Source organism: Protopterus annectens, chromosome 7.part0 (assembly GCF_019279795.1).
Source record: "Protopterus annectens isolate FY-2018-M chromosome 7.part0, PAN1.0, whole genome shotgun sequence".
In the NCBI taxonomy this organism is placed as follows: domain Eukaryota; kingdom Metazoa; phylum Chordata; order Ceratodontiformes; family Protopteridae; genus Protopterus; species Protopterus annectens.
Genome location: NC_056739.1, coordinates 850,802,705 through 850,828,647, shown reverse-complemented (window position 1 = coordinate 850,828,647; position 25,943 = coordinate 850,802,705).

Here is a 25,943-nt window from a genome sequence, read left to right as displayed (position 1 = left end):
TATTGTGCCTCTGACTTAGTAGTGACACATTATGACCCCCTTACGTAATTGAATAACATAACTGTGTCTCTGTCTAGTCTGTGCCTCCGTCTCATATGCAGTTGTCCAGATGTCTCCTGAAGAGAGTCAGTGAGGGACTCTGTCAAACATGAACTGGGATACTCTGCTAGAGTGTGAGATGCCTCTGAGTTATGACTCTGTCCCTCCAGCATGTCCTATACATGTATGTGCTGAGGTTCAAATACTCAGCTCTCATGGCTCTGGTGGATTTGGATTGCTTGCAGTGGAGCATGTCCACCAAATCCTGATTGGACATGGTCTTGTATGTCAGGCATAGGTCACCTGTAAGTATGCGGTATGACACTGAACAAAGCTGGACTTCCTCTATTCTGGAAGCATATGACATGTGTTGAAGAACCCTGATCTTCATGGTAGGTACTTTTCAGGTGCAAAGGTGCAAAAGGCAGGATCTGCCCTGTACAAAGCTGAACTAGGTGGGAACAAGGGTCCGTAGGTCAGTAATGTGTCTGTGTAAGAGCTCCATGACTCCTCCCATATCTTTGCAGACAAGGCTGGTTAAGCTTGTGTGGTGGTAGTTGCCATGGTCTGTGGAGGCATCTCCTTTGTGGAGTGGGACCACTGTTGCCGTATGCCAGTGTTCAGGTACATATCCTGTAGCAAGACTAAGGTTAAATAGCAGTTGTATATATGGGTCCAGCCCTTCTGGAGTTCACATAGCATGCAACTGGAGATACCAGCAGGTCCCATGGATGCTGTGTACTTGTCTTTGCTGAGTGTGGCTCTCACATGGACATCCAAGATGACAGTGAGGTTACATACAACAGTGATAACTATCTTGTTTTGGGGGTGAGGGAGGCAGTAAATCGCACTGAAGCTGTCCCGGAATGTTGCCAATATCTGTCAGGTCACTGGAATATATGTTGTTGTGTACCAACTCTGAGCATATCCGAGGGTTCACAACCAGGTGTCTGACATAACTGAAGAAAGCAGTGTGGTTACCTTCATTGTCTTTGGTGATTTATGTCCCCAAGTTGACCTTGCATGTCTTTATGAGATAATGTAGCTTTCTACTAGTGCTGATCACAGCTGTCTTCCCTTTTGGAGATGTAGCTCTGTCTTGCATTAGTAACCCTCATCTGTCATACAGTTTGTTTATGGCTGGGGTCCACCAGACAGGACACTTTCCCTTTGTGGAGAGGGTCCTGTTTTCAGTTGTGATTGTATGGTCCATGCTGTCTGACATCTAGCTAAGGGGAGGTCATTCTGGTTCTGCAGTTATCTTTCATCAGCATTAGAAATGACCACAACAGCCCCTGTGGGGTGTACCTCATGCACACACATCCAGCACCTGTAAAGTCCACAACAGTACCTCACCAGGAGTATGACAGAGCTGGAGCACATGTAATGTGTAGTCTGATTAAACAGAGTGCAGCTCCACACACTGCCATGCTGTCCACCCAGATGCAAGCTGTGCCTGATGTAGAAAGCCATGTCCAAGCTGGAATCAATGCACATGCTGCACCTTGTACAATCTGAATGGCAGGGAGCTATGCACATGAGGGACCTGAACCCCAGCACTGACATATATAGGACAGGCTGTACTGCATTATCCAAAACACAGAAGCCACCCTCACACATGAGTAAACTACCAGTATAGGTTGTCCATAGAGACACTGGTTGAGTCCCCTCAACAGGAATCCTAATGAGTGGATGGGAGATGGGAGGTTTACCCTGGGTATCAATGTTATGTCACAGGTAGACAGAGGCACAGTATACTAAACAAGACATATGACATGGCAAACTACGCTTACAATGTGTTGATGGACAAACACATTCTCCGACTAGCATTAGGTCAAGATACCTCTTGAACACAGCCAGCAAGGTGCTCTGCCTCAAATGGACCAGGATTGTATTCCACAGCATAGTGAGTCTCCGAGTGATAACTCCATCCCTCCAACATGTCCAACATACATCCCTGCTAAGGTGTAAGTCACCTGCACTAGTGGTTTAGGTGGATCTTCTGAGTCTGAGGTGGAACATGTCCATTAATCTCTGTTTGGACATGGCCTCGCATGTCAGGCACATGTCACCTCTAAGCAGACGGTATGTGAGTGAATAGAGTGTGAGTGTCTTCAATCCGGCAGCATATGACAGCTGTTGGGGTTCCTTGATCCTTTAGGTGGGGGACAGTCAGGGTGTCTCCAATTGCTGCAGATGTTGGGTGAGATACAGCCAGAATAGGGCATTCGACTCGATCACCGGTCTGATAAGTGAAGAGTACAGGGGAACAATGACCCACTAGATCTGGATGTGAATCCCATCCAGATCAGGTGGGCAATGTAGAAGGTCTTCCTAGCCACTTTAGCAATGTGAGTCTCAGAAGAATGGCGACTGTCAACCTGGGTCCCCAGGTCCATGATAACCTCCTCTGTGCTTAGAGGATTGCCACCTATATGGTAGTTTGGGGTCACCTTGCTTTTCCTGAAGGGTATGTCTACACATGTTGTGCACTTTGACTTCAGGCCATGGCCCTGGCACCAGCTATCAGTTACTGTGAGTCCCTTCTGAAGGATATCTGTGTGTGATGCACTGTCCACTATGGTGCCCAGTGTGCAGTCATCTGCTAACATTGTCATCCAAAGTCCTCCCATGTTGGCCTGTACTTCTGGGAAGTACATGACAAACAATGGGGCCAAGGACTGAGCCCTGTGTGACACACCTGTGACCAGCCTGGAGTCTAACATAGTGCCAGCAACTCTAACCCTGTGGGTCCCGTCCTTAAGCCAGTTTGCAACCCATCTTGTGACATATGGGTTTACATTTCAGTTGTTAGGGTTTTCCACAATACCTGAGTGGGGTATTGTGTTGAAAGTGTTTGCAAGGCCAAGGTAGGCTGTATGGACTGCCTTTCCCCAACAATGGCCTAAGTGACCAATTTGAAGATGTCAACCCAGTACAAAAGGCATGATCTGCCCCTGACCAAGCCAAAATGGGATGGGTACAATGTCTGCATGTCCCCTATATCTTTGTTTATGAGCTCAATTATGATCCTCTCCATAGATTTGCAGACTACACTTGTTAAGCTTATGGGGCAGCAATTAACATGGTCTGTAGAGGCACTGCCTTTGTGCAGATGTGCACAACTGGACCCTAACCAGGCTGTTGTGCACACTATGGAAATGTAAAGCAGTGATAGGACTAAAGCCCAGGATACTGACCACCACAGTGAAAGTACTGAAACACTACACTAGACAGTGCTACAGTGTTAGGTCAGTATGAACAGATGTTGACAATTGTGTGCAAAGTATCCCATGCAAAAACTGCAGGCACAGTATACTCCCTGTTTTGTTTACACAAAAAGCATTCGGACAGTAACTACACAACATGGCACAGAACACACAACCATAAACTGGAGGTATTTGTTGAAGGTCACACTCATCCACAAATGTGATGGGCTGCAGAGTTCAACATATGTAAAGCCCACACTGGGCATGCTCACACACTTAGATAAATGAGACATCTTTCACACAACTTGCCATGGGAAGGCTGAACTGGGCATGCTCACACACTTGGTCCAAATGTTACCCCTAGCAAATGTGAAAACACACCAGAGGATGCTCATCCCCCTTTCTAGACACTGATCATGTAAGCACCCTATAAGTATATTAGAGAAAAGGATTCTCTTAGTAATCTGAATAGCGCGCTGTGCTAATGCGTCTGTCTCTAGTGTCATGACATCGTTAGGTAGGGGTTTGAATCCAGCAGGTGGCAAGTGTGTGTGAAGGGGGGTAAGTGTGTGTGTAAGTGTGTATGAAAGAAACATCCCTTTTGGCAACTGGGAAAACACACCAGAGGATGATCATTCCACTTTCTAGACTCTGATGATGTCAGCACCCTATAAGTATATTGGAGAAAAGGATTCTCTCAGTAATGCGAATAGCGCGCCGTGCTAATGTGTCCGTCTCTAGTGTCATAACATAGTTAGGTAGGGGTTTGAATCCAGCAGGTGGCAAGTGTGTGTGAAGGGGGGTAAGTGTGTATGAAAGAAACATCCCTTTTGGCAACTGGGAAAACACACCACAGGATGATCATTCCACTTTCTAAACTCCGATGATGTCAGCACCCTATAAGTATATCAGGGGAAAGAAAATCCCCCAGTAATGCGAATAGCGCGCCGTGCTAAAGTGTCCGTCTTTAGTGTCATAACATAGTTAGGTAGGGGTTTGAATCCAGCAGGTGGCAAGTGTGTGTGAAGGTGTGTAAGTGTGTATAAAAGCAACATCCCTTTTGGCAACTGGGAAAACACACCACAGGATGATCATTCCACTTTCTAAACTCTGATGATGTCAGCACCCTATAAGTATATCAGGGGAAAGGAAATCCCCCAGTAATGTGAATAGCATGCTGTGCTAATGCGTCTGTCTCTAGCGTCTTAACATAGTTAGGTAGGGGTTTGAATCCCGCAGGTGGCAAGTGTGTGTGAAGGGGGTAAGTGTGTATGATTGATATATCCCTTTTGGCAACTGGGAAAACACACTACAGGATGCACATACCCCTTTCTAAACGATATCACAATTATGTATGGCTTTTGATTACAGACATGCCATGTGTGTTGTGCACACACAGAATGCCCATGTGTGTGGGTTGTCCCTCACAATAATGCATGACATTGATTACACCGGTTATGGCAATGAACACATGATGTATGTGTGTGCCAAATACACATATGTACCTGTGACTTTCAATAGTTACCATGTGTGATGCCTGCCACATGTGAATACATGGTATTTGCACAGGGTAACATTATGACCGTGGTCTTCTGTGCAGATGCTGCATGTGGGATGTGTATATACAGTGTGAGATGTAGATGCTATCAGCCTAGTAGTGAGGATGCACACCTGGTCTGGGGCATAAAGTCTACAAGTTGTTGATGTACAGGAGCTGCATGTTCTCACCTGTTGTGGGAGTGGTAAGACAGTATTCCATAGCAATGCAGTGACTGCATGCTAAGAACCATTCAGCTAGGGTGTTGTAGCTACACTTATTCATTAGCATTCAGTAATTTGTCGGAATCCCTGGTGAGGGTCTGATGCCAACCAAGGTCAGGGCTCTACCAGCCTGTGTCACTTGCTCAGTGATCCCTTCCATGTTCCCTATCATGTATCCCACTGAGCGACATCCCACATCAGCTGTGGTGGCATGGACAATGACTGAGTCATATGTGTCCATGCATCTGACTGACTTGTATGTTGTTGTTACAGTTTGGCCATGTGTTTCCATCTCATACATGTGATGTACATCAATGGGTAGGGGATAGGGTTGACTGTGTACATGTGGCAGCTGTGACATTACTACATGACACACATATTCCACAACTGTACCATAGAGGTGACTGACAACTGACCTTTGCACATGCTACCGGAGTATTGAGATTACATTGGTGATTGACAGCACATAGGGCCAATGGCTAAAAAGAGACATAGGTCCATAGGTTCGTACAGGGATATCTGCCCAGGGCATGTATCCACCTAGCCAGAATGTGTGTGCCTTTCAACATGCATTGTGAATCTGTCTTGCTATGCCCTTTTCCAAGGTTAGTATACTTTGCCTCTTTCTCACAGTGACACATAAGTGATACTCAGGGTAACCCTACAATGTCACATCCAGTCATTAATATCGCTCTTGAAGATAGTCACTGAGTCAGTCTGCCTAACCTCTATTGGGATAATAATCAGGAATGAAGGGAGCCTCTGAGTTGTGAATGTGCCCCTCCACCATGTCCTATGTATATCACTCCTGAGATTCAAGTATTTCCAGCGTGTATCCTGGTGGGATCTGGATATTCTGAGATGCAGCATGGCCATTATGTGAGGGTATGACCTGGCCTTCTATGTCAGGCACAGATTGCCTATGAAGAGGCAGTATGTCACTGAGTAGAGCTGCTGCTACTTTAACCAGTCAGTATATGGCATCTGTTTGAGCACTTTGATCCCCTTGTCGAGGTACATATGTGGTAGCTCCAGTTGCTGCAGGTGTCTGGTAAGGTGCATGCCGACAGGTTCATCATAGTCAATTATGGGCATGATGAGGGATGAGTAAAGGGGCACAATGTCCTCCCTGGCCTACATGTGGATCCCATGATCATGTGGCCCATATAACATGCTTACCTAACCACTTTGTACATGTTGTTGTCAAATGGTAGAATGCTATCAACCTCGCACCCCAAGGTCCATAATTCCTTGGTCTGCACTTACTGGATTAACACATATGTGGTACGTTGTGGTCACTTAGTGTTTGACAAAGGGGATGACTATACTCTTTCTGTCATTCACGTTGAGGCCATGGCTGTGGCACAAGTCGTGTGTTTGCAAGAGTCCCTTTTGGAGGATGCGTGTGTTAGCTGGTGAGTTGATTATGGTGTTCGGTCTGCAGTCACCTGCGACTTGCTGAGCCACAGTACTTCCATGTTGGCCTGTACCTATGACAAATATATAATGAACATGACAGCTCCTAGGGCTGTGCCTTGTGGGACACCACTTGTACCAGGTTGGAGTCTGACATGGCTCCAGCAATTCTACCATGTGTGTTCTGCCCTTGAGCCACTGTGCAATACCCATAGTGACATAGGGGTTAATATGTACACTGGTGAGCTTCCCTAGAATGCACAAGTGGGGTATTGTATCCAAGGCTTATGCAAGGTCCAGATAGGCTGTGTGGACCTCCTACCCCTTGACAGTGGCCTTGGTGATTGTTTCAAAGAAATCAAACAGGTTTGATAGGCAGGATTTGCCATTGACAAAGCCAAACTGTGTATGGTGACATGTCTGTAGGTCCACAATATCTAGATATGTGAGGTTCATGATGATCCTTGCCATAGCTTTGCAGACAAAGCTAGTCAGACATATGGGGCGAGTAGTGTCCAGGATCCATGACGGCACCACCTGCATGTTGAGGGACCACTGTTGCTGTATGCCATTCTCTGGCCACATATCGTGTATTAAGGCTGGGATTGAACAGTGGTGTTATGTCTGGGTGTAGCTCTTCTTGTGGTTCATGTAGGACACAGCCTGGGACACTGTCTGGTCCCATTGATGCAGTGTTTATTGCTTTGGGAAGGGCATCTCTTACCAGAGCATCTGTGATGTCAGGGGGGGGGAAACACTGTGCTGCGAGACATATTTTCCCTTTTGGTGTTGTGGGGAGAGAAGGCAGCATTGAACCTGTCCACTAGGATGATGGCAATGTCTGTGTGTTTTATATTTTGTGTGACATATTGGATTACCTCTGAGCATATCTGGGTAGTACCACCCAGGTTACTAACATAACTACAGGCAGCCTTGTGATTATCCTCAGTGGCTTGTGGAATCCTCTCTCAAAGATGGCCTTAGACAATCATATGGGTGCCTGTAGTTGTCTTCCAATACTCATCAGTGGTGCCTTCACATTTTGGGAGGTTGTTGTATCATGTAGTGGCGTCATCCTTCTATTGTATAGTGTGTTTATGGCTGGTGTCCAGCGCCCAGGACATCTGCCTTTGGAGAATTGGGTCATGCTTTCATATGTGGCTTCATGATCCATGCATTCCTGAATGTGTCCACAGAATGTCTCTATACAGGTATCTGCAGTCTGGTCCATATTTTCAACAGGCCTTGGGCCTTTGAAGGTTTCCACATCATTTATGAGGGGTGTGCACTTGCTTGACATGAGCTGTTGACAGACGTGCTGCCCTCCAGACAGAGCAAGGTGAGGGTCACAGTCAGCTACCTGTTGGGTGATAGAATGTGCCACATAACACAGGCACACAGGTCACTCCACAGCAAGTACAGCTATGAGGCAGACATTGTCCATGCTGGTGCAAACAACCTGAGACGTACCTCCCTGGACCACATGGAAAGAGACACAGAGGAGCTCTTACAGCACCCTCTCAAACTCAGGACTCCCACACAGACTTCATGCTGACACAGGAGAGTTTAGATTACTCTGCAAACACCATCATACTGGGTGATGCCAGCTACCCAAACACAGACTGTGAACATTACACAAGCCACAATACCCAAGCTCTAAGGTTCCCATTGATCAGACATTCTTTGGCTATGGAACAGGTAACCAACCTTCCCACAAGAGGGGCACATATACTAGAGCTGATCTTTACAAACATGAGTACAAACTGCTCACCACTGGGAGTATATCCCTCATTGTTGCAATCAAACCATATACTAATCACACTGGAGTTCTGGATCCCCCACATATGCAAACCTCCAACACATCGATGTGTGTGTGTGGGAAATGTCCCTATTAGCAACCATGACAGTATCGTACAGGATGCAAATCCCCCTTTTGAAACACTGATGATGTCAGGACTGTATAACTATATCACCTGTAGTAAAGTCCTCCAGTAATTTGCATAGCGCGCTCTGCTAATGTGTCTTTCTTCAGTGTCATAACGTAGTTAGGTAGGGGTTTGAATCCTGCAAAAGGAATGTATGTGTGTTAATATGAGTGTGGCTTATGTGTGTGCACTATGCTGGGAGGGTTAACTGCCTTTTGCCAACTGGGAGAACACACTACAGGGTGCACATCCCTCCTCATACACACAGATGATGTCAGCACCCTCTAAGTACAGCATTAGTAAAGATTTCTCCAACTACTGCAAATAGCACACTCTGCTAATGTGTCTGTTTCTACTGTCATTGCACAGTTAGGTATGGGTTTGAATCTTGCAAATGGAAAGTATGTGTTTTACTGTTGGTGGGGTTAGTGTGTGTGCACAATGATGGGGTGGGATGTGGCTTTTGCCACATGGGGCTATGCACTGCAGGGTGGTCATTACCCTTAACAAGCAGTGATGTTGATAGCACCCTATACAAACAAAACTACAAAACAGAAGGTGGTGGTACTGATAACACATGTAAGGTAACACTTCTTCAAGTAATGTCCACAAAACGGAGTAGGATAATCAAACAATTCTTTTATTCTATACAGACAACATGACAACAGACAACTAACTGCCAGTACTCAGTATAGTGTTACATGCTACTGTAACACGCACATGTACCGAATATACCTAGATAGTGTTCTGAAGCCTGAATGTGGCAAGTGTGTGGGTGTGGGGTGTGTCTGTGTGTGCATTTCCATTATGGGAAACATGTTTGATGTGGCAATCAGGGTACTACAGTACCTGATGCACATTACATCTTCCAACTGATGAGGTTGCCTGCACCCTGTGAGTACAGGTAGAGAAGGGGATGCCAGTAGTAAACAACATAGTGCACTTCTGAAATGTGTACCTGTCATGTATCAACAGCTACTTATGTAGGGTGATAAATAATGGGAATGGCAGGTGAGCGTGTGCATGTGTGTGGGTAGCAGGGTGTGTATAAATGCATGTGTGACAGAACAGATACATGTAGCTGAATCTACATAACAGCACAAGATGCGCATTGCCATAGTCAATGTTAGCATGTGATGGTGTGCAGCTGGTACACTTTGTTAAGTAGTATGGGTGCAGATAACAATTGAGGACATTCATACAGTTACTGCAGCAGGACTGCTGGGATATACACACATTTATACTGCAACAGTCAACAGTTACCAACATGTTACTACTTATACACATCTATGTAGTCACCCTGTGCATCAGCAACGTGTTTACCTTTACATGCACCAATGTTGTAGTATGCAGGAGGTGGCACAGTGTCATCATATGCACAGGGTGTGGGTTAGGTATGCCCAAGCCGGCCACTGGTAACACCAATTGACATGTGTGTGTATGTGTGTTTGTGAAGGGCAGCAGTACAGGGTGGACCGTTGTTGGTGCAGTGTGTGTGTGTATGTGTTTGCCCTAGGTGTTAGGTTTCTGCATGTGTGTAAGCACGCACACAGTCCCACATAATGGCTGCCATGTACAGGGTTTTGTGGACAGCCACAGACTGCACCTGTCAGGTCATCCAGATCAGTGTCTGTGGGCACGGACATGGTACCTGTGCCTGGCAGAGGTGCTACCGGTCGTATCCGTACTAACCCAGACTGGGTACTGTCATCGGAAGCAGGGGTGTGTTGACTGGACACAGTTCCCTGTTGGGACTGTCCAGAGCCATGTGCACGTGGTCTCCTGGGGCGTCTGGATGACAGCACAGACCCAGCATTGCTGGGGCTGCTGCTGGCACTTGAGGCGCGCGAGTGGGCCTGTTGTCATCCACGGCCACTGCCAGCTGGTGCTCTTGCTGGCATACGGCCACGTCGACGTCGCAAACGCACACCATCACCCTGGCCCATGGACATCTGGTTGTGGAGCAGCTGTTCTATGCCCCCACAATGTCTGTCAACGACATCTGTGAAGTTACGGATAGCATTCGCAACATCACGCATGCCGTCTGTCATGGCTATGCGGCATGCTCTCAGCTCCCTCAGACCCTGTCTGGTGTACCTTTCCATACGTGCCTGTGCCTGCATGACAGTTCTAAACATAGTGGAGGTTGACATACCTCCTTGGGCACGTCGGCCAGAGGCAGTACGGCCACGGATGCCCCCACGAGAACCCATGGGCGACTGTCTGCGTGGTACCATTGGAGGCCTCTGCTCATGGCTGGCTTGTGGGGATGCATGTACCACAGGTACCACATTACCCTGATCTATGCCCACTGCTGACTGTCCATCACCTAGGGACAATGGTGACAAAGGATGTAACGGCAGGATGACTGTGCGCATTGATGGGGTTGAAAGCTGTGTACTGTCAATTGGCTGACCAATGGCGGACCCAGACACACCTTCCTGCACCATTACAGACATTTCATCATCATCAGTACCTGGGGCACAAGATTCAGGTTCCCTGCTGCAGGTCACCAGAGCAGCACCAGAACCTACGGGAGGAAAACATGGAACACAGATTACAGTCTCAATACATATTTGAAAGAGATGCACTTCAGTACTAATGCACACATTCAGAAATGGACACATGCACTCATGGACACTAACACACATGCACACTTGGGCACAGGCACACTTGCACACATGCACACCCCACAGTAAACACACACATCACTACCGTGTTACACTACTCAATTTACTACCTGTCAATTACAGTTATTGTGAACACAGTCACCAGCATGTCTACTACAGAGTTACACTACTCTTCCTAGTTTTATAAATTGTTTTACAGATAATGTTAAAAGACTCACCAGCATGTATGGCCTGCCTCATTGCTAGATGGGAGGGACCTGGAAGTGTGAAGAGAGTAATGTCAGTGGGCACATGTGTGCCATTCGTTTTGCATATCATACAGTACAGTAGTACACTAGTTCCCTTATACACATCAGCTGCACATCATGTCTGTATATATATCATGATGACAGATACATACCACATGCACACCTTATGCATGCATGAAGTAACAGCGTACAGAACAGTCATATGTACATACCAGGAGTTAACTCTAATCTCACCCTTACCTCTCTTCAAACGTCAACTCAAACTGTACTTCCAAAACCACTGGCTTTGTTCTTCTTGGAGTCCAGGCTAACGTCCCTCTCCCTACCCTCTCTTCACCTTTAACCCCTCATTGTGCATAGAAACTAGCTTCTACCCTGTTTCTTTCACCTTGATGTCCTTCTATGCTCTGACCTACTTCTCCCATCCCTCCCACCTCCTCTTGACTGTCTTCCTTCTTTTCCTCACTTCCCTTCTTGACTCCTGCCTCTTCCATATCATTGTATGTGTCATATTCCTTCTACTTCTCTACCCTTCTGAGCCCTAACTATTATGTATATGGCTTTTGCCTTATTGCATTACCATTATGCTTTAGGTAGGATTGCTTTGAAACCAATGGTACATTGTGTATGACTCTAAACTGTTTGACTTCCTTACATGTATGTTGATTTAATTAACAGGCTGGTGTACAATTCTATTATGTTGGCTGTCTGTATTGACAACTTGTCTGTCTGCCTTTATTACGTTATGTGTGGAGCTTTTCTCCACAGGCCTCTACTGAAAATGAACTTATATCCAGCTAGACTATCTGGGTCAACAAATGTAAAAGTAATAACAATAAATGAATATGGCATCTTACCTGCACGCTCGCTGTCTTGCTGCTGTGTGGATCCAACCTCCATCAGGATGCATGATTGTTGCTGTTGTTCTGGGGCTGGATCCACAACACTTAGCAGTAGCCCCTCCTGTCTGGTGAGGGGAGGATGTGTGGCCACCCCCCCACCTGTGGCAACCTGTTGCCTGCAGATATCTGCAGCACACTGGCGGACATTTCTTATCAAATCACTGCAGTGATGTCTCACCTGCTCATATGTCCTATCATGCATGCCAACATCATTTATCCTGCTAACGAGGTTTTGCCACAGTGCAGACCTCTCCTGCTGATTCTGGGTGGTGCGTGAGAACAGGATGGCATAGTCACGCACCAGGCTCTGGTGGATCACGTCATCCTCTGCAGCAGAGTAGGCAGGATTCCTTTTAGGTGCCATGTCTATCTGGAAAGGTACACAAACAGGTTATCAGCATAGTATCTCAACAATACATGGTACACATTCCATACATTGAGTGTTAACTTCTACTTATTACTGATTGGTTAAAACCTGATTACAGTGTAGCTATCATTCTATGTCATTTGTACTAAGTACTTGGCCTTCAGACCAGTTGTTTTACATTAGGGAGGTTGGTGGCAAGCACTGTGGTGGCAGGACACATATCTTTCATCCATTGAAGTTGGGAACTGCTGATTGTGGGCCCAGTGTACAAGTGTATTACTTCTGGTATGGGCAGTTGGCCTTCAGGCCAGTTATTTAACATTAACGAGGTTTGTGGTCTGCACTCATGTGTGACAATAGGCTGTACTCTGCCATTCATAGCTGGGGACATCTGGTTTCAGGTTTATAGTGCCTGCATATCTGAGCTGTATCTTACTGACATTGCTACACCTTGTTTGTTGTAGCAAACACTACATCCAGGCCTCCTGGATCTACCTTTGTTTATATGGCTTGTTATCTGTTAGCTTGTTATTTCACTGGTATGCTACTTCCACATAGTACACATCTTCTCAACACATCTGTGACTCACTACTGTTATCTGCATTGCTTACTGTACGCATTTCCATGTTACACATGACAGCAAGTGACTGCTTGTCATTGTTGCATTTACTTAATTGTGACACATTGCACTTAGGTTACCTGGCATTTGCTCACTGACACTTTTATATCAGTCAGCAGTTGTAGGTAATGTCAGTACACCCTCACTCCCCACTGGACCTTGTTTTCAATCATTACTGATTACAGAGTTCACAATAGTATTCTAGCATGTCCAGAGGTCAGTTGTCAGTTCCCTCCCCAGTCCAGCTGGTGAGTGTGGTACTCCAGAGACAATGTTAGAACAGATGCATGTACACAGACAACCCCCTTCTCCTAACAACAAATTCAAACTCATGTGAGTGATGCAACCATATACCAGACTGGAGGCTAGGCTCTGTCTACTCAATACCGCCATAACCAGTCAGGTGGCAAGGGGGATCACTCACTAAACTTCCAGTCTCACGTAGACCTACCACAACAGCGGACCTAACACATGATCACACATGATCATACTTGTAGGCTCAGACCACAGCTCTGCCTATGCAGCAGAGACCTCCTAAGCAGACATCCAGGCAACCACTACCACATAAACGAACATGTGCAACACATATCACACAAAGCCAATGTGCTGAACACTCACAGCCATTAACAGTTAACAACACACCTCATACACCTGTACTAGGTGCCTCTATCATCAGGCGCACTCACATCACGTTCACCAGGCTTAAAGAGGTGAGGGTCACGGTGTGCAGCCTGTCAGGCACTATGACCTGCCACATAACACAAACACTCAGGTAACCCCAAGGCAGGTACAGGTATGACTCAGTCAATGTCCATGCTGCTGTGAATGGCCTGACACATTCCTCCCTGGACTACATGACATGAGACATTACAGAGCTCTCTGAGCACGTAGCCCAAGACAGTTTGACCCTGACCTTGAATAGCATCCTACCCTCACCTAGAACGATGCCACAATATCAAGGCACGATGATCCCTTCCAACAATTGACTGACATACTGGTGTCATTCACAGGTGTGCCAATGCCTGCCATCTTGGGGTGGTATGCTTTGCTAGGGACAGCTTGCACCTGTCACCACAGTCCTATTGACATTTGGCGGAGCCTCCTGCTACACCCATAGTGCCTGTATTAGGCAAGGCTCATAAGGCAAACCCACATCCATTTGTATCACAAAGGATGAGGAAGTAAGAGTGATGCTACTCAACACTGGACGTCTAGACCCAAGGATGTACGCACTCAAAACCCTACCTAGCATTCTGGACATTGATATCTGTGCAGTAACATGAACCTGTTTCAGGTTTCACAGGAGCACACCAGTACTACCACATTATAGCTGTTACCATTCTTGTCGGCCCCAACACTTGAACAAGGGAGGGGGAGTATCAGTATTCAATGCAGATTCCCACACCTCCACATTGGTGGCACAGTACAACATAGGTGTTAGGCCATTGAGTACAGAAGACGTAGTTGGGGACCTGGGGAAGAAACATGGTAGCGGTCTGTCATTTGTCTACCACATGGCCAACGTGGATTGACAGACATGTTATATAGCCCAGCTAATCATGACTGATTCACATGTATGGCAGGGGAGGTCATTGTGCCTCTTTACTCATCCATCATCAGGCCTATAATTGCGTACAATGCACCTTTTGGGATGTACCTAACCAAACACCTACAGCAACTGGTACAGGACAACAGTACATCATCAAGGGGATGCAATGGCTCACACAGATGTCATATGCTGCCCAGGTAAAGTGAATCCAGCTGGACTCAGTGGCATACTGCCTGTTCAGAGGCAAACTGTGTGCCATATACAGCCATGTCCTACCTAGCAGTAATGAACGTGATGCACCTCAGGCAATCAGAGTCCCATACAGCCACATGCTCAGGAGAGCTGGACCTCAGCACTGACATACATGGACATGCTGGAGGGGCATATTCCTAACCGAGAGGCTCCCTTCACTCTGTAATGAGCTCACACTACTGGTTAGGCAGAGTCCCTCATTGACTCTCTTCCATAGGAATCTGGATGAGTGGATGGAGATCATAGTTGTACCCCAGGTATCACTTCTATGTCACTGTTAGACAGAGGCACAGTATACTAAAGTCGGACAAGGGCATAGCAGCATAACTTGTGATTGGGTGGCAAACGACAAACACATTCTACTAGGCTTACCAATGCCCTAGGGCAAATAGCCTAGTATGAACCTATGAACTGTTCATTCTCAACTGTTCGAGCTCATTACAGAGTGAAGGGAGCCTCTCGGTTAGGAATATGCCCCTCCAGCATAAGTCTCAATCTCAAGATGCACGCACTCGAGGCCCTTCTCAATATGGAGAACATCGATGTCTGTGCTGTGACAGAAACCTGGTTCAAGGCTCCTGAGAGCACCCCAGCACTAACAGGTTTCACCTCATATCATACGTTCCGGCCCCAAAATCCGGACAACACCAAGAAAGGAGGGGGGGTGTCCATATTCATAAAGGACACCCACACCTCAAGGTTGGTGGCAACGCACGATGCATCGGAGACCATCCAGGTGCAATTAACCATAGGCAAGACTGCTCTGCAATTTGTAGCATGTTACAGGCCACCCTCTCAAACTCAGGAACCTCACATGGCCTTCCTGAAAACATTGTAGGGGATAAATGTATCTCCAAACACCATCATACTAGGTGACTTCAACTACCCTAATATAGACTGGGAACACTACTCAAGCCCGAACACTCTAACCCAAAGATTCCTGGAGTTCATAAACTCAAATGCCATGGAACAACTAGTCACCATCCCCACAAGAGGTGAAAACATACTTGATCTCATCATCACGAACATGGGATCAAAATGTTCAACACCGAAGTATACCCCTCACTGGTGAGATCAGATCATAAACTAATCTCGCTGGAGGTCCTCATCCCCCCACCTGAAACAAAAAGACCACAGTGAAAAACTTCTCAAAAGCCGATTTCACACTTCTAAAAACTAGTGTGGTCTCCTTTAAGGCCCCTGAGCCAGTGGTAAACATTACTCAAACCGCTGAATCACTTACAAATGCCTTCTACCAGCACCTACAGGACTGCATGGATCAGGCAATCCCAAACAAAACTAAGACTCTCTGTACCAAAGGCAAGCGTCCAGTCTGGTGGACCCCAGCCATAAACAAGCTCTACAACAAAAGGAGGAAGCTACTACAAGATAGAGCAAAATCCTTGAAAGGTAAGACACCTTTGATCATTATAAGTAAAAACTAAGAGCTCTCATAAAATCATCCAAGGCAAATTTTGAGAGAAAATCGCCAAGGACTCTAAAGACAATCATAAGGCCTTCTTTAGCTATGTTAGAAACCTAGGAGGAAACTCCCAGATATGCTCAGAATTAGTTCAAAATGATGTGAAAATTACTGAACCTACACACATTGCTAACATACTGGCTGACAGGTTCAGTGCAAACTCCCCTCCCCCAAAGGAGAGATATCTATTCCAGAGGATTGTAGCCCCAAACATCTCCAACGCCAGGTGAGAACTGCCCTCACTAAGGCAAAAACACAGCATCCATGGGACGGATGGTGTCCCCGGCTGTGTGCTTCATGAACTCAACGAGGAATTAAACCCACAGTTAGGACAGCTGTTTAATCTTAGCCTCACCTCAGGATACGCACCCAAGGAGTGGCGCACGGCGACTGTGGTCCCACTTCATAAGGCGGTGCCTCCACAGACCCTGGAAATTACCCCATTAGCTTGACAAGCCTTATCTGCAAAGCCATGGAGAGGATCATAATGGAACTCATAAATAAAGACATAGGGAACTTGCAGACTTTGGATCCAACCCAGTTTGGCTTTGTCAAAGGCAGATCCTGCCTCTTAAACTTGGTTGACTTTTCGAGACAGTCACCAAGGCCATTGATGAGGGAAAGGCAGTCCATACAGCCTACCTCGACCTGGCAAAGGCCTTCGACACAATACCCCACTCAGGTATCATCGAAAAACTCATCAGCTTGAATGTAAACCCATACATCACAAGATGGGTTGCAAACTGGCTAAGCGACAGAACCCACAGGGTCAGAGTTGCTGGAGCCATGTCAGACTCAAAGCCTGTCACAAGTGGTGTCCCACAGGGCTCAGTCCTGGGTCCACTCTTGTTCGGCATCTACTTTTCTGAAGTACAAGCAAACACAGGAGGGTTATGGCTGACAAAGTTTGCAGATGACTGCAAACTGGGCCATAGTCGAAAACACATCTGACACAGATATCCTCCAGAAGGGCCTCACAGAAACGGATAACTGGTGCCAGAGCCATGGCCTGAAGTTAAACGCCAAAAAATGCATAGTCATACCCTTCGGGAAAAACAAGGTTACCCCTAGCTACCATATAGGTGACAATCCACTGAGCACAGAAAAGTCATCAGGGATCTGGGGACCCAAGTTGACAGTAGTCTTTCGCTTGACACTCATGTTGCTAAAGTAGTTAGGAAAACCTTCTATATCGCCCACCTGATCATGAAGGGATTCACATCTAGATCAAGGGAGGTCATCGTCCCCTGTACTCATCACTCATTAGACCTATGATTGAGTACAATGCCCCTCGAATGTATCTGACCAGACACCTGATGCAGCTTGAAAGGCCCCAAAAGTTCCTCACCAAAAGGATAAAGGGTCTCAAAATATGTCTTATGCTGCCCGACTGAAAGAACTCCAGCTTTATTCAGTCTCATACCGCTTGCTCAGAGGTGACCTGTGCCTGACATATAAGGCCATGTCAAACCCAGATTTGATGAATATGCTTCACCTCAAAAATCTAGATCCCTCAGAACCACAAGGGCGGGAGACTTAAACCTTGACACGGTTATAAATAGAACGTGCTGGAGGGACAGATTCATCACCCAGAGACTCCCTATGCTGTGGAACAAAATCCGGTACATGTGAGGCAGAGCACCTCGCTGGCCTTGTTCAAGAGGAATCTTGACCAATGGATGGGAGATCGCAGATATACCCCAGGGATTACTTCAGTGTCACTGCTTGACAGAGGCACAGAAAAATGATAGGCATAGTTTTTATTCAAACTAAAGGGGTGGCGAAAGCCACATAACTATGGGCTAGGCTTATAAATGCCCTTGGGCAGATAGCCTAGTATGAACCTATGAACCTATGAACCTATGTATGTTCTATTCAGTCGCTTACCGCTTGCTCAGAGGTGACCTTTGCCTAACATAGAAGGCCATGTCAAACCCAGATTTGATGAATATGCTTCACCACCAAAAATCTAGATCTATCAGAGCCACAAGGGCGGGAGACTTAAACCTCGACACGGCTATTAATAGGACGTGCTGGAGGGATAGATTCATCACCCAAAGACTCCCTATGCTGTGGAACAAAATCACGGTATATGTGAGGCAGAGCACCTCGCTGGCCTTGTTCAAGAGAAATCTTGACCAATGGATGGGAGATCGCAGATATACCCCAGGGATTACCTCAGTGTCACTGCTCGACAGAGGCACAGCAAAATAATGGGTATAGTTCCCCATACTAAAGGGGTGGCGTAAGCCACAAAACGATGGGCTAGGCTTGTAAATGCCCTCGGGCAGATAGCCTAGTATGAACCTATGAACATGTGTTTTCTGCTATAGTACTTCTGCCATATGTTGCATGTGTGTGTGTTGTGGGGGATGCACAGGTAATGGCCAGATACTTCTGCACAGGTGACACGTCTGACACATTCTGGGTGTTCATCCATACATACTGGATGTGTGCTGCCATCCAACCCTGTGATGTGGACACACATTACTCAGCCTGGATATACATATCCGAACAACACCACAAGCACAGTACACTACCGTGCTATGTATGCATGTTATTACACAGTTATTCAGTAGTTATGACAGTGATGCTATCCATGCAGCCCACTGGGCCAGTGGAAGCCACAACACACACCGCCAGCAACTTTGCATATGCTTACCACAGACATCCCACATAATGCATGTACTGTGCACACAGTTGTCTAACCCAGAACAACTGCACACCACTTATTAATCCTGTCCAGTGGACTACAGATACAGGCATATTGTATAACAATAGTAGGAGGCTACTGCAGCACAGGGCAGATTCACATGACGGGAAGGCATCTGTTGTCTGCAGTGTTAAGATGCTTCACATTCACCAAATGCACAGATATTGCCAACATTGTTGCAGACAGTTTAGGTGCAGGTACCCCCCCCCATTGTCCTACACACGTGTTATTAGTTATCCCAGATGACTGTAACCTCCCTATCCTCTCACATGTCCAGGTGAGAGCCACCCTCATCATTGCAGAACACATCATCACTGTTACGAAATGGTATCCCTGGATGTGTGCTACATTCACCCCTGGAGGACATAGCACCACATGACAGACTGATATTAATCCCTGGCCATACTACAGGATATGTACCTGAACAGTGCCATACATACACAGTGGTCCCACACCAACGAGGAGGAACCTCTACTGACCCTGGGAACTACTGCATCATATGCACAACTGGCCTTGTGTTCTAAGCTATGGAAGTGTTAGTTATGGCCCACATGTACAACAATATTACATATGTTTATATTTCATGACTATGTACACACAACCTATCTCATGGACATACCTATAGATAGTGAACTATGATACATTTGGAGGTGTCACAGTATACACAGGATTAACCTGCTACTTTGCATTACCTGTGTTTGTGGCAGCTGTTGCTGTGCCAGTGGTGCTGCTTGCTGCTTGCTCCTTGCTGCTTGCTGCTGCTTTTGCTGCTGGCAGTCCTAATATTCGTTTGGTTGTTTGGTTGTTTGGTTGTTTTCTCTGTCTCTCTCTCTCTCTCTCTCTTTATCCGTAGTGTTTGTGCAATGAATGTATTGCGTGAGTGTAGTGTGGGTACTCAATGCTTTTGTAGGTATCTGCATAGGTCCATGTGATGGCCTCTGCACCAATTTTAAGGCAGCATTTGCTAATTGCATGCAGCTGGGTGTGTACTGATTGCATGTCTCACTGTGATTTCAGGACACTGCTATAAAAGGGTATGTGAGATAGGCGTTGCCCTTTCAGATTGTAGGCGTGGACCATGCTGGTATGCTGTTGACAGTGTTTTGTGAGTGTGAAGGTTAGTACATCTCCCATGCTTCATGCTGTGTTGTAGATTCAGGTTGCTGCATTTATCTTGCCTGTTCCCTGTAGTGAGTGTGTATGCATACTGACACCTACAACTATATGTCATATGTATTGCTATATAAATATATATATATCTGTGTACATATACATACTTTCATATATGTACATTAGCTGACATTATTGGGTACAAGCTAACAATTAGCAGGGCTGTTTCTGTTAACACTACACTATTATGGGAATCCAGTAATTGGGACTATAAAAGTCTGCATGACATGCTTTGGGTAGTAGACATACTATATTGCCTTTATCTTCATTCCTACTATTACATGTTCCACTTATTTAGCACTATATTCCTGTATGAGAGTCATGGCTTAGTGGTAGGTCATACAGACTAGTGTTACAATGGTCTTGTGGTAGGGCCTACTAGTATGCTCATATTCTGCTTTTGAGTTGAGTATAGGGTCTATCAATCAAAGTGCTGGAGGCACCTTTAAGCAGTTAAAGGGCTTAGTAGGTCTCACAGGAGCCAGGCTGTGTTGCAGATTCTGGTTGCTGCATATATCTTCACTGTTTCCTGTAGTGAGTGTGTATGGCTACTGAGACCTACGACTATATTTCATATGTATTAATATATATTTATATATATGTATGTGTAGATATACATACCTTCACATATGTACATTACCTTACGTTACTATGTACAAGCTAACAGGTAGCAGGGCTGTTTCTGTTCACACTGAACTAGTATGGGAATCCAGTAATTTGGCCATTAAAACTCTACCTGACATGCTTTGGATAGTACATCTCCTATATTGCCTTTATACTGATTCCTACTATTACATGTTATATTTATTTTAGCACTGTGTTCTTGTGAAGCAGGCATGGCTTAGTGGTAGGTCATACAGCCTAATGTTACCAAGGTCCTGGGTTTGAGACTGACAGTGGGAATTTTTTTTACTTTGCAAACTTTCAAACTGAGTACAGGACCTGTCAATCAAAGTGCTGAGGCCACCTTTAAGCAGTTAGAAGGGTAAGTAGGTCACACAGGGTCAGGCTGTGTTGCAGATTCAGGTTGCTGCAATTATGTTCACTGTTTCCTGTAGTGAGTGTGTATGGCTACTGAGACCTACGACTATATTTCATATGTATTAATATATATTTATATATATGTATGTGTAGATATACATACCTTCACATATGTACATTACCTTACGTTACTATGTACAAGCTAACAGGTAGCAGGGCTGTTTCTGTTCACACTGAACTAGTATGGGAATCCAGTAATTTGGCCATTAAAACTCTACCTGACATGCTTTGGATAGTACATCTCCTATATTGCCTTTATACTGATTCCTACTATTACATGTTATATTTATTTTAGCACTGTGTTCTTGTAAAGCAGGCATGGCTTAGTGGTAGGTCATACAGACTAATGTTACCAAGGTCCTGGGTTCGAGACTGACAGTGGCAATTTATTTTTCTTAGCAAACTTTCAAACTGAGTACAGGACCTGTCAATCAAAGTGCCATAAAGGCACTTTTAAGCACTTAAAACCAGGTCTGCGCGTTTGCTGAGCTCATGCATGCGCACTGGCGGTGAGCTCACAAGACACAAGCGCACACCCGCGCTAATTTCTTTGAAAGAAAAGAAAAAGGGGTGACAGGAAAGTGGTGAAAAAGGGGTCACAAAGAGGGTAAGACCGTAGGGAAACAAGCGTGGGATTTGCAGGAGGGATGTAGGTAAGGCCCATAGATGCCCATGTCTTTGGCAGCAACAGCTGTGCATTTCCATGTATTTTGGTGAGAAATTGGAAACCTTTCACCCCTGAGAGATGTGTCAGGACAACATTAATATTTGTTGTAGAGCCAATTGTAATTAACTGTTTCAATGTCAAGCAGACATGTGTGCAACATGGACAGCTATGTATGGGGCGTAATTTTTTGTGGGTACAGAGTGCCCTTTTTTTTTTTTTTTCAGGTGAGAGTGGTATGTCAGGTGAAGGAAGTCGGTATAGCTGGGGAGGTAGGTTGGGTAGGTTAACAGACAAGACAGACAAGATGCATACAGGGGCGGTGTATGACACACGTGGGGGGGTTACACAATTGACGGGGATGGAGGTTGGGATTTCCAAGATGCATGAGCCCACAGATGGCAACAGTGGAACTGATATCCCCATCCATAGGCAGTTGCCACTGTTCCTTCACAGCCCAGGACGGGGCTGTGCTGGGGGCTGTGTAGGCGGGGCAACGGCCGGGGCCGTTAGCTGTGCCACATGAGCCTCAAGCTGGCGTAGGGGCCCAAGAACAGTGTCTTGGATCTCCCTTCGCACCACAGACTGGACACCGCGGAGGGTGAGTGGACGAACCCCTCCGGCCACACTTGCAGAGGGGGGACGGGCCCCATCCCCTGCAGCGCTTCCACCCGAAGGTGGCACAGGGCCACCGGAGGGGGGGTCCGGCCTGGGCACTAGTGCCAGGTGCAGTCACCAGCTGAGGTGGGAGAGGTGGGTCCGCTGGGACCTGCCTTCCCAAGCGTTCTAGGTTTGTGAGTAGTTTGGGTTAGTGGCATTGTATTCCATTCAGATTAGTTGTAACAGCATGCATTGTTATTCCCATCAAACAAACACCCAGATATTAACACCATTGAACAAGGGGCATATCAATATCACATGCATTATTTGAACAGAAATACACAGTCAAACAACATGCAGGGTTGATTAATGGCAACAGGCCATCAGATTTGCAGGTATGAACAGGGCACATGCACGAACAGACATGCATATATTTTTGAAACGGACAAATGTCCATGATTAATGAAATGTTCACATACCATTATTTAGTGGGTGTTGTTATATGGAATTATAGGGTTGGGCGGAGATAGAAAGTGATGACACATTCATATGTTACACATTGATTTACATTTGTAATAGGTAGACAATTAAGTTGAGGCTGATGTTTCAAAATAAATTTTATTTGACTGTCAAGCTGCACCTGTTACAAATACATCACTATCCTACTTATTTTGAATTTGATCAGATACATCATCCTGCTACACTTTGATGACAGGACAGGGGACAACTATGGCTGTTTAGTCTGTCAGATAATCATTCATTCTATCTGCAAATTGTTTACTGTGATCACCATATACAGCATTTGGCCTAGACATTCCAGATTCTGACACACTGAAATCAGTTTGGGATATTAAGTTGTACTTCCCACATGCATTTAGTTCTGTAGAAACACACTGGGGCTAATATATTCCGGGGTTATTACTACTTTATTTATTTATACATGACCCTTTCTGTCACTCTCACACATCCTGCAACTTCACAGTTCAGGTTGCTACTTCTAGGCTTTGTTCACATGTTAGACTAGTGGTGATTCAAACACTTTCCAACAGCCTCACTTCTGTCATGATTCAGCAGGATATATCTCACATGTGACTACCTCAGATTCTGAAGCTGTACTCTTGAGACTACTGCAGGTTACACTATATTTAATTAATGGTGGGACATCTGTATTTCAGCACTGTTTAATTCTATCAATTATATTTCCAGTTACACTTGCATACTGATGAACTTGTTGCAGCCATACCTGCAGACTTTCAAATCTTGCTTGCACATTATATTACTTTTAATCAATACACTGCAGTGTTCTGATACATGCTACAGTATAATATTTATTTACAAGTACTGGGTGGGGTTACTAACCTGCATGGTGGCGCATCCGCACCAGCCTACGGGCATGTATCTCGCGATTCATAGAGCGGACAACTGCAGCTGTAATACGAAAGAAGTAATATTGGACTACACATCTCCATGGTATCAGCTAGTTGAAATCCTTACATACATAAGTAAAATGTAACTTACTCAGTAGTGGGGCGTTGGGCATATCCCGGGCCTTCTGGATCCATTGGGTCAACTGGTCTTGCTTGCGTCGCTTCAAGTCCGCATGGTGGTGACGGACCTGCTCACCAGTGCGTGGAATGCCAGTAGCACTGGTCAGATCATGAGCCAACTGGTCCCATGCCTCTGCCCTATATGCTCCCCATAAGACCTGGCCCTGCATGAGTTGGGCCTCGTGATGATGGACAAAGAGCCAGACCATGTATCTGGACTCCTCAACGCCCCAACGCTGTGCTTGAAAGCAACGTCCCTCACCTACTCCACTCATTCTGACTGCAGCTCTGTTCTACAATCGTTTCTGCTGTGTATTCCCGCCTATGGGGCTTATATATGCCACTTTTCCCGCACATTTCTCTGATTGGCTGTTTTGGAATTGTATCTACTTCACTGAAAATGCTTTATCATGCTCCATTCTGGATTTTATCCCATATATATGCTATTTCTGCATTTCTAGGTATTGCTGTCATGGCTTAGTGGTTTAGTACCTTGACTCTAGTGCATGGTATCCTGGGTTCAAATCTGGCAACTGATTTTTGATTTTCCTGACAGAAATGAGTTGAGACCTGTCAATCAAACATGCCAAAAGCACTTTTAAGCACTTAAAACCAGGTCTGCTGCTTTGCGGAGCTAATGCATGCGCACTGGCAGTTAGCTTGTGGGAGCGCCGCGCAAACGGTGTGCACTGGGATAAATCTTAATTGGCTAATGACACACATGTTCAGCTGAGCACAGCTAGTTGCAAGCAGTTTCAGCCTGTTAAACCGGTGCCTAGCAACGGGCACGCAGTTTGCAGCTTTTTAAACACTACTCAGCTACGGGCACTCCGTCTCACAGCAGCTTAGCTATCAGTACATTTCTGACTATTTTTATTATTGTGTTACTTCAGAATATATGCTCCATTTCATTCCATTTTACAAAAGGGAATACATTTACATTTGTACAATACTGTCAGGGGGCTTTTTAGTGCTTATTTACAAAAAAAAAAAAGGTTGTTGTGGGGGCTCGAACCCTGTCTACTCTTAGGCCGGCAACTCTACCGCTAAGCTATTACTTCTTGGCTTACTTTGCATATTTAGTTCTTACATCCTTTTCCACTGACTGCTAACTGTGATTGCGCTAGTAGCACACCCGCTCACACGGGCGCACACAGTAGCAAACATTTACGGGGTTTAAAAAAAAAAAAAGGTTTTAATTTAATTTTATAACATCTCTTCACTTTATACAGTGATGGTCTATCGGGGCATGTGTTGTGTAGTGTGTTTATTCACATTTCCATGGCCTCTCTCATGGCTGTTTACTTTCAGCTATTCTAGTCTTCCGGGGGCGTGTCCGCTTGCAGGGCTTAGCCTACAGACACGCTTCTACTCTCTTACACGGACCGTGTAAGAGTTACTAGTGTGATTCAGCATGCCTCATGCACCTCATGCATATGCATGACATGCTGACATCACACAGTTTCACTGCAGCCTCCGTGTAAGAGTTATAACTCTTACACGGAGGCTTCCTGAATTTGGCCCCATATGATCGATGTTTCGGAATATCAAAATTCCAAAACAAATTAAAAAAAAAACTATTTAAATGTTTCTGCAGGGTGGCAACCCACCTGCACCCCCCACACTCCTGCTAGTTAAATATTCCAACTCCGAGATCGCATTACAGTGAGGAAAAGGGAAATCTCCCATTTCGTGCTGTATGCAAATCTCTGTTCTCAATTTCAGGATTCCGAAAGTTCGATCATATGGTCTCGGCCATATGAAATTTGAACTTTCAGGATTTTGGCATTGTGAAGTGTTCAAATATA